General features: G+C 40.7%; 5 non-coding genes across 5 annotated transcripts; all 5 read right to left on the bottom strand.

Moving 5' to 3' along the window:
- Positions 1-21: 21 nt before the first annotated feature.
- Positions 22-103, bottom strand: trnas-cga (transfer RNA serine (anticodon CGA)). The gene has a single exon. It is a non-coding gene; the product is annotated as a tRNA-Ser (tRNA).
- A 1110-nt stretch (positions 104-1213) lies between these two features.
- trnas-cga (transfer RNA serine (anticodon CGA)) lies at positions 1214-1295 on the bottom strand. Its single transcript has one exon. It is a non-coding gene; the product is annotated as a tRNA-Ser (tRNA).
- Positions 1296-2259: 964 nt separating this feature from the next.
- On the bottom strand, positions 2260-2341 carry trnas-cga (transfer RNA serine (anticodon CGA)). Its single transcript has one exon. It is a non-coding gene; the product is annotated as a tRNA-Ser (tRNA).
- A 1107-nt stretch (positions 2342-3448) lies between these two features.
- Positions 3449-3530, bottom strand: trnas-uga (transfer RNA serine (anticodon UGA)). The gene has a single exon. It is a non-coding gene; the product is annotated as a tRNA-Ser (tRNA).
- Positions 3531-4489: 959 nt separating this feature from the next.
- On the bottom strand, positions 4490-4571 carry trnas-uga (transfer RNA serine (anticodon UGA)). Its single transcript has one exon. It is a non-coding gene; the product is annotated as a tRNA-Ser (tRNA).
- Between the last annotated feature and the right edge of the window lie 7776 nt (positions 4572-12347).

Raw genomic sequence — 12347 nt, 5'->3', positions numbered from 1 at the left:
ATAAAGACTGGTTTGTCAAAGCGCTGTGAGCAGGGTTCGAACCTGCGCGGGGAGACCCCATTGGATTTCGAATCCAACGCCTTAACCTCTCGGCCATCACAGCTTCTCCTTTTACCTAAGATGCCTTAACCAGTCCGCTATCTCGTTCTGTCCATTTGACCTCTAAAATGACCATAATATCGCTATTGAAGAGCCTACTTTAAATGTTTGTCATGGAAGATAAATTCTGAGCACTTGAATCAAAGGACATGTCCACGCATTATCCATATCAAGTCCCCAATGATCAGTAACAAATAAAGACTGGATTGTCAAAGCGCTGCGCGCAGGGTTCAAAACTGCACTGGGCGAACCCAATGGATTTCGAGGTCAACGATTTAACCACTCTGCAATCACAGCTTGCTGAGTTAGCTCACACAAGGACAAAAGTTTCCAAATGCCTAGTTGAAATATTTTTCAAGTAAAATAAGCCATTTTGTGAGCACTTCAATTGTTAGACGAGCCCATAAAGTAAGGACAATTTAAATTCAGAGGAGACAGATCCAATTACTAAAGGTCTACTTTATCATCACCCTGTAAAAACTGTAAAGGGAGAACATATTGGATTTGGATTCCAATGCTTAAACCACTTGGCCATCGCAGCAGTAGGAATCTAAGGAAAGTGATGAGGAGAAAGCAGAAGTGGGCTATACGCTTCGAGCAAGGTAAGAACATAAGTGGGGAGACCCCATTGAAATTCAGGTCCAACGTCTAAAGAACTCGGCCATTGCAGCTGTTGGAATGCAAGTAAAGGGATTGGGATTTGGAAACAGACATCATTGGTGCAAAATGGTCAACTTGATGGCACGACATATTGACTTTATTGCGCCAAGTAACCTCGGTCCTTTCCAAAGCTGTGAAGGTTGGAAGTTTACTGTGCAAGTCAAACAACTATGTGCAGAGAAAGTACAGGTGGACTATTCACTGAGAATAAGATTTTAAAAAGAGCAGGGAGACGCAATTGGGTTTCAAGTCTGAGGACTTAACCACTTGGCTCTCAGATTTTCCATCGCAAATCTAACACAAACAACAGTATCTGTAGTGAAGTGCCTATTTGAACTGTTTGTCAAGGCAGATATATTCTGAGCACTTGAATCAAAGGACAAGTCCATGCATTAAGCACATTATCCATATCAAGTCACCAAGGATATGTAAAAATAGAAATGGTGTGTCATAGCGCTGTGAGCAGGGTTCGAACCTGCGCGGGGACACCCCATTGGATTTCGAGTCCAACGCCTTAACCACGCGGCCATCGCAGCTTGCTATGTTAACTACCAGGCCTTAACCAGTCATTTATCTCATTCTGTCAATTTTACTTCTGTAAAGACGAGACTGTCTACTGAAGAGCCTATTTGAACTGTTTTTCAAGGAATACATATTCTGAGCACTTGAATCAAAGGACAAGTCTATGCATTAAGCAATTCATCAATATCAAGTCACCAATGCTATTTTACAAATAAAGACTGGTTTGTCAATGCGATGCGAGCAGTTTTAAAAACTGTATGGGGAGACAACACTGGAGTTCATTTGCAAAGCTTAAACCACTTGGCCATCGCAGCAGTATGAATCTAAGCAAAGTGATGAGGAGAAAGAACAAGTGGGCTATTCGCTTCAAGCAATGTTAAAACATGGGTGGGGAGACCCCATTGAAATTCTGGTCCAACGTCTAAAGAATCGGCCATTGCAGCTGTTGGAATGCAAGTAAAGGGATTAGGATTTGGAAACAGACATCATTGGTGTAAAATGGTAAACATGATGGCCCGACATATTGATCTTATTACGCCAAATCACTAATTAACCACTCGGCCATCACAACTTTCTCAATTAGCTCACACAAAGACAAAAGTATTCTGAGCACTTGAATCACTGGACAAGTCCATGTCTTAAAGAGATTATCCATATCAAGTCACCAAGGATATGTTCAAAATACTGGTTTGTCATAGCACTGCGAGCAGATTTCAACCCTGCGCAAGAAGACAACATTGGATTTCAAGTCCAAAGCCTTAACCACTCTACCATCTAAACTTACTCTGTTACCTTGCAGTCCTTAACAGCTCGACTATCTCACAACCAGAAGGATCTGTTCTGAAGAGCCTGTTTGAACTCTTTGTCTTAGAAGATATATTCTGAGCACCTGAATCAAAGGACAAGTCCACAGATTAAGGACATTATCCATATCAACTCCCCAATGACATGTCGCAAATAAAGACTGGTTTGTCAAAGCGCTGTGAGCAGGGTTCGAACCTGCGCGGGGAGACCCCATTGGATTTCGAATCCAACGCCTTGACCTCTCGGCCATCACAGCTTCTCCTTTTACCTAAGATGCCTTAACCAGTCCGCTATCTCGTTCTGTCCATTTGACCTCTAAAATGACCATAATATCGCTATTGAAGAGCCTACTTTAAATGTTTGTCATGGAAGATAAATTCTGAGCACTTGAATCAAAGGACATGTCCACGCATTATCCATATCAAGTCCCCAATGATCAGTAACAAATAAAGACTGGATTGTCAAAGCGCTGCGTGCAGGGTTCAAAACTGCACTGGGCGAACCCAATGGATTTCGAGGTCAACGATTTAACCACTCTGCAATCACAGCTTGCTGAGTTAGCTCACACAAGGACAAAAGTTTCCAAATGCCTAGTTGAAATATTTTTCAAGTAAAATAAGCCATTTTGTGAGCACTTCAATCGTTAGACGAGCCCATAAAGTAAGGACAATTTAAATTCAGAGGAGACAGATCCAATTACTAAAGGTCTACTTTATCATCACGGGAGAACATATTGGGGAGAACATATTGGATTTTGATTCCAATGCTTAAACCACTTGGCCATCGCAGCAGTAGGAATCTAAGGAAAGTGATGAGGAGAAAGCAGAAGTGGGCTATACGCTTCGAGCAAGGTAAGAACATGGGTGGGGAGACCCCATTGAAATTCAGGTCCAACGTCTAAAGAACTCGGCCATTGCAGCTGTTGGAATGCAAGTAAAGGGATTGGGATTTGGAAACAGACATCATTGGTGCAAAATGGTCAACTTGATGGCACGACATATTGACTTTATTGCGCCAAGTAACCTCGGTCCTTTCCAAAGCTGTGAAGGTTGGAAGTTTACTGTGCAAGTCAAACAACTATGTGCAGAGAAAGTACAGGTGGACTATTCACTGAGAATAAGATTTTAAAAAGAGCAGGGAGACGCAATTGGGTTTCAAGTCTGAGGACTTAACCACTTGGCTCTCAGATTTTCCATCGCAAATCTAACACAAACAACAGTATCTGTAGTGAAGTGCCTATTTGAACTGTTTGTCAAGGCAGATATATTCTGAGCACTTGAATCAAAGGACAAGTCCATGCATTAAGCACATTATCCATATCAAGTCACCAAGGATATGTAAAAATAGAAATGGTGTGTCATAGCGCTATGAGCAGGGTTCGAACCTGCGCGGGGAGACCACATTGGATTTCAAGTCCAACGCCTTAACCACTCGGCCATCGCAGCTTGCTACGTTAACTACTAGGCCTTAACCAGTCATTTATCTCATTCTGTCAATTTTACTTCTGTAAAGACGAGACTGTCTACTGAAGAGCCTATTTGAACTGTTTTTCAAGGAATACATATTCTGAGCACTTGAATCAAAGGACAAGTCTATGCATTAAGCACTTCATCAATATCAAGTCACCAATGCTATTTTACAAATAAAGACTGCTTTGTCAATGCGATGCGAGCAGTTTTAAAAACTGTATGGGGAGACAACACTGGAGTTCATTTGCAAAGCTTAAACCACTTGGCCATCGCAGCAGTATGAATCTAAGCAAAGTGATGAGGAGAAAGAACAAGTGGGCTATTCGCTTCAAGCAATGTTAAAACATGGGTGGGGAGACCCCATTGAAATTCTGGTCCAACGTCTAAAGAATCGGCCATTGCAGCTGTTGGAATGCAAGTAAAGGGATTAGGATTTGGAAACAGACATCATTGGTGTAAAATGGTAAACATGATGGCCCGACATATTGATCTTTTTACGCCAAATCACTAATTAACCACTCGGCCATCACAACTTTCTCAATTAGCTCACACAAAGACAAAAGTAATCTGAGCACTTGAATCACTGGACAAGTCCATGTCTCATAGAGATTATCCATATCAAGTCACCAAGGATATGTTCAAAATACTGGTTTGTCATAGCACTGCGAGCAGATTTCAACCCTGCGCAAGAAGACAACATTGGATTTCAAGTCCAAAGCCTTAACCACTCTACCAATCAAAACTTACTCTGTTATCTTGCAGTCCGTAACAGCTCGACTATCTCACAACCAGAAGGATCTGTTCTGAAGAGCCTGTTTGAACTCTTTGTCTTGGAAGATATTCTGAGCACCTGAATCACTGGACAAGTCCATGCATTAAAGAGATTATCCATATCAAGTCACCAAGGATATGTTCAAAATACTGGTTTGGCAAAGCTCTGGGAGCAGTGTTCAAACCTGCGCGGGGAGACCCCATTGGATTTCAAGTCCAACGCCTTAACCACTCGGCCATCGCAGCTTGTTATGTTAACTACCAGGCCTTAACCAGTCATTTATCTCATTCTGTCAATTTTACTTCTGTAAAGACGAGACTGTCTACTGAAGAGCCTATTTGAACTGTTTTTCAAGGAATACAGATTCTGAGCACTTGAATCAAAGGACAAGTCCATGCATTAAGCACATTATCCATATCAAGTCACCAAGGATATGTTAAAAAAAAATGGTTTGTCATAGAATGGCTTACTGAATAGCTCAGTGACTTTCAACGTGGCACCGTCACAGGATGTCACCTTTCCAACAATTCAGTTTGTCAAATTTCTGCCCTGCTGTCAACCGTATGTCCTGTTATTGTGAAGTGGAAACATCTAGGAGCAACAACGCCTCAGCTGCGATGTGGTAGGCAACACAAGCTCACAGAATGGTACCGCCAAGTGCTGAAGCGCGTAGTGCATAAAAATTGTCTGTAACACTCACTACCGAGTTCCAAACTGCCTCTGAAAGCAATTTCAGGACAATAACTGTTTGTTGGGAGCTTCATGGCCGAGCAGCTGCACACAAGCTTAAGATCACCATACACAATACCAAGCATCGGCTGGTGTGGTGTAAAGCTCACAGCCATTGGACTCTGGAGCCGTGGAAATTAATTATGTGGAGTGATGAATCACGCTTTATCATCTGGCAGTCCAACGGACGAATCTGGGTTTGGCGGATGCCAGGATAACTCTACTTGCCTGAATGCATAGTGCCATTTGAAAAGTTTGGTGGAGGAGGAATAATGATCTGTTTTTCATGGATCGGGCCCCTTAGTTCCAGTGAAGATAAATCTTAACACTGCAGCATAAAATTACATTCTAGATATTCAGTTATTGCAGCTTGTTTGGTAAATATTTCACACGGCTGTGTTGGCTGAATGGTTCATGTGTTGGACCTGAATCACTGAAAATTTGGAAACTTGATGGCATCACATATACAAAGCTGTGAAGGTTGGCCAGATTAAACTTCCAGTCAAAAAACAAGGTGTGGAGAAGTGCTCAAAACTAATGCACTACTGCACAGAATTCCTGCAATTTTTCAGACATTGACAGTGACTTCATATCTACAATTCTTTGGATCACAATGGGACACTTTTTCGGGTTTGAACTCTGTGTGAACTCAATGTGACCTTATCACAATCTCAGTGCCTTCACAACAGACCCCCTGGAACACATCTAGTGTCTTCCCGCATCCTATGCTTCTTACCCTTTGGCAGATAGATCTGTACCTTGGAGAGTAAAAAACATTGCTACTGAAATGAAAACCAACTGCTCCCCCAGAATTACAACCATCTTCCACCACCTAGGGGCGTCTCGCCTCAAGCTTCCTGAACTCCTGCAGAGACAAAGTGGCTGCATCTGGACACAAGCACCTTGGCTAACTCATCAAACCCTGCAAACTAGACAACTCAAATGTTAGCATGTCCGGCCAAGGATTGAGGTTAGACCTGTCAGCAACCATTCATCTCACCCTCAATCCCACCTCCTAAATAGCAACCCCAGTCACACAGTCGAAAACAGAATGGTATTATGTTCAGTTTGAGCAGTAAATACTATTACAAGACTAAATACATTTTTATTCTGTGCGAGTTATTATTTTGTTTACCTTTTTTTGTATTATGAATCATCAGTTTAATGGTTTATGGGTTTTGTTGTTGTAATTGTCATAACACACCAACATATCCCCAGTTCCTGTTGTATTAAATGCCATAATCCTAACTTTAATTAAATAATTATGACTTAACATATCAGAGGTACAGTATTTCTTTACTTAAACTCAGCCTCCCCTAACCGGAGAATGTACTGAACTCACACTATGGATGTGCAAAGTACAAGGTAAGCAGCTTTTAAAAAAGAATCATAATTTCAAAGTGCTAGGCAGTTTTGCACAGTTTTATGATGGATGTTTTTAATGTTTCACTGATGATAAGAGGCAAAGGGAAATCATGTCTTAGTCTTCACAGGAACCCAAGCAATTATTTCTGCAATATGATGATAGCCGGTATGATGGGCAGGGTGTGAAATGAAATCATTAGAAGCCATAGTCCCCACTGTGCACTCAAAGATTTGCTGGAGACAGACAAGTCACAATTATTCCACTCCAATCTCTGTCACAACTCTTGTTAAAACATGTTAATACTTCTATTCATTAAATACAATAGTGAAGTAGTGGTTGAACTGGTATTGTGGGATTACTATTCTGCCCTACCAAGCAAAAAGACAGTAACTGCCCGTGGTGTGGAACTGAGAAAAATTTGCTTTTATTTACCTTGGTTTCACAGTAACTTTATACAGTTACTGCTAACATGACCCACATTTTCTCCAAATCACAATACAATAGAGGCAGGATACTTGTCCACATGATTTAGCATGTATTTAATGTAGCAAAATGACATGAACTAATTTTTGACCAAATGAGGAGTTACTGCCTTTTTGCTTGGTAGGACAGTATTGCTGTGCTAGTTGTGTGATAATACTAGTGATTGTAGTAGTAGGTAAAACTACGTAGCGTGGTAGTAATGATGAAAAATATTGGAAGAGTATCTGTGTAGTAAATTGACCTCATCCACAGGAGAAAATCTGTGAAGTAAAGACAGAGATAATAAACTCTTCCTATGCACACGTTCAACTCAAAGTGCAGCAATCCCCAAAGTAGCTTCACTTTTAAAATCAGTCGGAGCAACAGTCTTAAATTCGTAACTGGGTCATTGTGAGTTTTTGTTTTGTGGGCACTTCATCACTCTGTGGGGAGCGTGTCAATGATGACCATAGGGCCTGCGTCACATGATTTACAAGGATGATAGCGATGCATGTGATAATACTAATAATACCGTTTTATTGGACATTTAAGTAGGTCAACCTGAACAGAGTTATTCCGTGTCAGACAAAGGGGGGCCTTCAGAGAGCACAAACAAACACACTCATCCATCAAACCCATACACCCTGAAGTTGAGCCGCTGTCTTCCGCTGTGGAGATATAATTTAGGTGCGGAAATGGCTATTGACTTGGCATGAATGCATTTTCATCCAATTCAACTTTTCACTGTCAGTGTGAAGGTGCAGATGTCAGATCTTAACTTGACCACTCTTTTGTTGCGTAGAATTTTCCTGATGCATCAAGAAATTCAAATGAGCCTTGTGATTTGCCAAAAATGTGTCAGTTTTCTTTCTCTCCGTTCGGGGGCAATTATGTCATTGGGATCAGGGCTCGCTATCTTAAAATAATGTTCTCTCTCGCTCGCTCAAACGCTGTAGATCAAGGTCCTATTTTTGTACATTCAAATGTACAAAAATGTATTTGAAATTCATCCACACACATCAACAACCATCGTTATATATAAAGTTGAAGTTGGAAATTTGCACCTTAGCCAAATACATTTAACTTGTTTTTAAACTACGTTTTTCACAATTCCTTACATTTAATCCTAGTAAAAAATTCCCTGTCTTAGGTCAGTTAGGATCATCACTTTATTTTAAGAATGTGAAATGTTAGAATAATAGTAGAGATAATGATATATTTCAGCTTTTATTTCTTTCATCACATTCCCAGTGGGTCAGAAGTTTACATACACTCAATTAGTATTTGGTAGCATTGTCTTTAAATTGTTTAACGTGGGTCAAACGTTTCATGTAGCCTTCCACAAGCTTCCCACAATAAGTTGGGTGAGTTTTGGCCCATTCCTCCTGACAGAGCTGGTGTAACTGAGTCGGGTTTGTAGGCCTCCTTGCTCGCATACGCTTTTTCAGTTCTGCACACACATTTTCTATAGGATTGAGGTCAGGGCTTTGTGATGGCCACTCCAATACCTTGACTTTGTTGTCCTTAAGCCGTTTGGAAGTATGCTTGGGGTCATTGTCCATTTGGAAGACCCTTTTGCGAACAAGCTTTAACTTCCTGACTGATGTCTTGAGATGTTGCTTCAATATATCCACATCATTTTCCTCCCTCATGATGCCATCTATTTTGTGAAGTGCACCAGTCCCTCCTGCAGCAAAGCACCTACACAACATGATGCTGCCACCCCCATGCTTCACGGTTGGGATGGTGTTCTTTGGCTAGCAAGTCTCCAAACATTATTATAGCCAACAGTTCTATTTTTGTTTCACCAGACCAGAGGGCATTTCTCCAAAAATTACTATCTTTGTCCCCATGTGCAGTTGTAAACTGTAGTCTGGCTATTTTATGGCGGTTTTGGAGCAGTGGCTTCTTCCTTGCTGAGTGGCCATTCAGGTTATGTCGATATAGGACTCGTTTTTACTGTGGATATAGATACCTTTGTACCTATTTCCTCCAGCATCTTCACAAGGTCCTTTGCTGTTGTTTCTGGGATTGATTTGCACTTTTCCACCAAAGTACCCTCATCTCTAGGAGACAGAACGCGTCTCCTTCCTGAGCGGTATGACGACTGCGTGGTCCTGTGGTGTGTATACTTGCGTACTATTGTTTGTACAGATGAACGTGGTACCTTCAGGCGTTTGGAAATTGCTCCCAAGGATGAACCAGACTTGAGGAGGTCTACAATTTTTGGCTGATTTCATTTGATTTTCCCATGATGTCAAGGTAGGCCTTGAAATACATCCTCAAGTACACCTCCAATTGACTCAAATGTTTCAGAATGAACAGGTAAGTGTTCCAACAGTCGAACAATAAAAACCAACGTTTCACTGTCAATCATGGCACTAGTATGCAAATCTGACACATTTCATCATAGAATGTAATTGACATCAAAAGTAAAATTTTTGTTGTTGAATTTTAGCTCATCTGAACCCTTTTCCTAACCTTAACCTACTACTCCTGACTTAAATCTCCTAACCTGCTACAAAAAGCAATTTTTGACAAAAGCTGTATCCCTTCTAGACAAAACCAGATTTACATTCCATCCTCCTTCTCTTCTGAACCTCTCCTTTCCACTTTGAATGGTGTTTTCTTTTCTTAGCTGCCCACTCCCCTCCCCCTCAGTTGTGTAGCTACAAGCTGTAACTAAAAAGAGACACTTACACTTGTTGTGTTGATTTTTAGTATGTGGCACCAAAAGCTTACTGAGATTGTACACTGACAGTATGACAGATGTACTTATAGGCCTTGTCATAAAAACAGAATGACATTTAGACACACAAACCCAGAATGAGAGAGAGCAATGGAATGGGAGGATACTGCACTGGACTGATCGGTTGATTTAGCTAAAGTTAGCTAGCTATATAGTTGACACTGCAGCTACTTAGATAGCTTATCCAGCCTATCTAGTGGCAATATAATGTGATAGCTAGTTAGCTATTGCCACACACATCTGATTAATATATTTACTCTTTATGCCAATGGCAAGGTGGCTAGTTGGCCAACAAACAGAAATCATATGGGGAGCTAAAATCAGGAATATTTCGTAGGCTGGTGCTCTGCCATGGAAACCCATTTCATGAAGATCTGGACAAACGGTTAATTGTGCTGCCGTTGCAATTTGGAACTCGGTAATGAGTGTTACAACTTTTTACGGGCTACGCACTTCACCACTCGGCATTCTCGTTCTGTGAGTTTGTCTGGCCTACTACTTCGAGCCGTTGCTGCACCTAGACGTTTCCACTTTACAATAACAGCACTTACAGTTGACCGGGGCAGCTCTAGCAGATCAGATTGCAGCCCAAAAAAAGTAACAGACACATCTCAACATATACTGTTAGACTTAGTGGGAGTACATTTTGGTGTGTTTAAACTTCTGACTGATATTGTACATTTGCATACATTTGCATAACATTTTCCATAAACTCTTGAGCTGTTCAAGCTAGAGACACCAAACCAACTTTCAAATGTTCAAGCAATCCTAACTTCAAATTATTAAAAACATTTTTATCCACTATAACTATATACATTTGCATACATTAGCATAAATTAACTCACTAACAAACATTCACATGTTCAGGCAAACCCAACTTCAAACTCTTAAAAACTTGTATTAACTATAAATCACCAACAGTAACTTTTGAACAGTAACTCTTCAAGCTTGAGACAGCGAACCAACTTTCACATGTTCAGGCTATCCTATCTTATCATATCCAATCAACCAATCAATCAATCAATCTTTCCATCTACATCTACATACTATTTAAACTATAACCAGTACCATTATTAGTGCAGTCACTACCACAACAATAATGTATTTCACACACCATAAATACTTTAAAACAAACTAGCAAGCACACCATATTTTCTTCAGGAAATGTACTTTCCTTGTTTTCAATTACTTTCTTATCTGCCTTAAAGGCAGAGTTTGCCAGCCCAAGACAGAAAGTAGAATTGTTCAGACATAATAACACAATGATAACCCTAAATTACAATGCATGAGATTGTTGTGTGGTGTGCCCCTCACTGTTTGAATGCTAAAGAGGGTCCTCAACATCAAAACAACAACTTAGAGAGGCCTCTTTAGAGGTGTGGTTGAGAATAACTAAATCTCGAGAGTTCCTTGTAAAAGTTATGTAGTGCACTATTTTTGACCAGGGACCATAAAGCTCCATTTTGGTGCCAAAGTCTCTGCAATAGTGTGTGATTTCATATTTTTATGTTTGAATCATTTTCATTTAGATTTTTAAGGTTAACCACATTACATTTGATTTGATTTGATTTGATTTGACAATGGTTTTGAGATGCAAAGATGATATTGTAATATTTGTAGAAATATATATTTTTTCTTCTTCAGGATTTGGGAAATTCTCCCATTTTCATATCAGGCGACCCCACATGGGGCCACTTCCCCTAGTTTGGGAACCGCTGGTTTAGTCTGGCATTCTGTAAGTTGTTTGGAAGGTAAGCAAAGATACTGTATAACGTGGCATTGTACATACATTGTATAGGCCTACAGTGACAGAAACAAAGGAGTATGCTCTTAGGAATACGTGTCAGTATTACAAATATCCGCTGAGAAACAAACGGAAACCCTTTCTACTCAGCCGACGCACTTTCCACACCGTCAATTATTTATTCATACCATGGGGCAGCCTACATATTTCAGGTTCAGCAAGAATTGTTTCGCAAATCGAAGGAGACATATTCTATTTCCACCCCTGAGTCCCCCCTACAACACATTAATTTCATTTTGTGGCTAGGCTCCTAGGCTTCTGCAGTGATAAATCTAATTAACAGGTCTCGGAGCCAATGTCCGCAACCATTTTTCCCGCGGTTAAACTTGCACTCTGACAGGACATCCGCCTGAACACGGCGACTCGTGGTTTTGAATTAGTACTCTCCAGCCAGTGAATCAGGGGGTTAGGTGAGGAAGCTAATGAGGTGGAATGGGAGATGTGATTATATGTATAATTCACTCACCGTAATGGGCAGTAACTCGGGGCATTGTGTATGAGTGATACATGGGCGAGAAACAGGCAGGGGACAGTTCTCTTTATGGATCCAAAATCTAAGTAGTCAAATACATAGGACCAGGTAGCTATGGTAGACGTAATGCAGCTGTATCAAATAAGTATGTTAAATCTATTAGGGCCTGTTTCAGAGACACAGATAAAGCCTAGTCCTGTACTAAAATGTTATTTCAGTGGTGAATCTCAATTGAAATAGCTGTTTAGTCCAATACTAATCATTTATACAAACTTGTACAAGAGTGTAATGGAAATGTGTTTCTTGCATAACCCATCTCCGCCTGAGACACACACAGGGAGGGAGGTCACCAATGCCCAGTGCCCCTGGAGCAATTGGGGTTAAGCGCCTTGCTCAAGGGCACAGCAACAGATTTTTTTCAACTGTTCAGCTCAAGGAT

Source organism: Oncorhynchus kisutch, linkage group LG27 (genome assembly GCF_002021735.2).
Source record: "Oncorhynchus kisutch isolate 150728-3 linkage group LG27, Okis_V2, whole genome shotgun sequence".
Lineage (NCBI taxonomy): Eukaryota > Metazoa > Chordata > Actinopteri > Salmoniformes > Salmonidae > Oncorhynchus > Oncorhynchus kisutch.
This window is presented reverse-complemented; position numbering and strand designations above follow the sequence as displayed.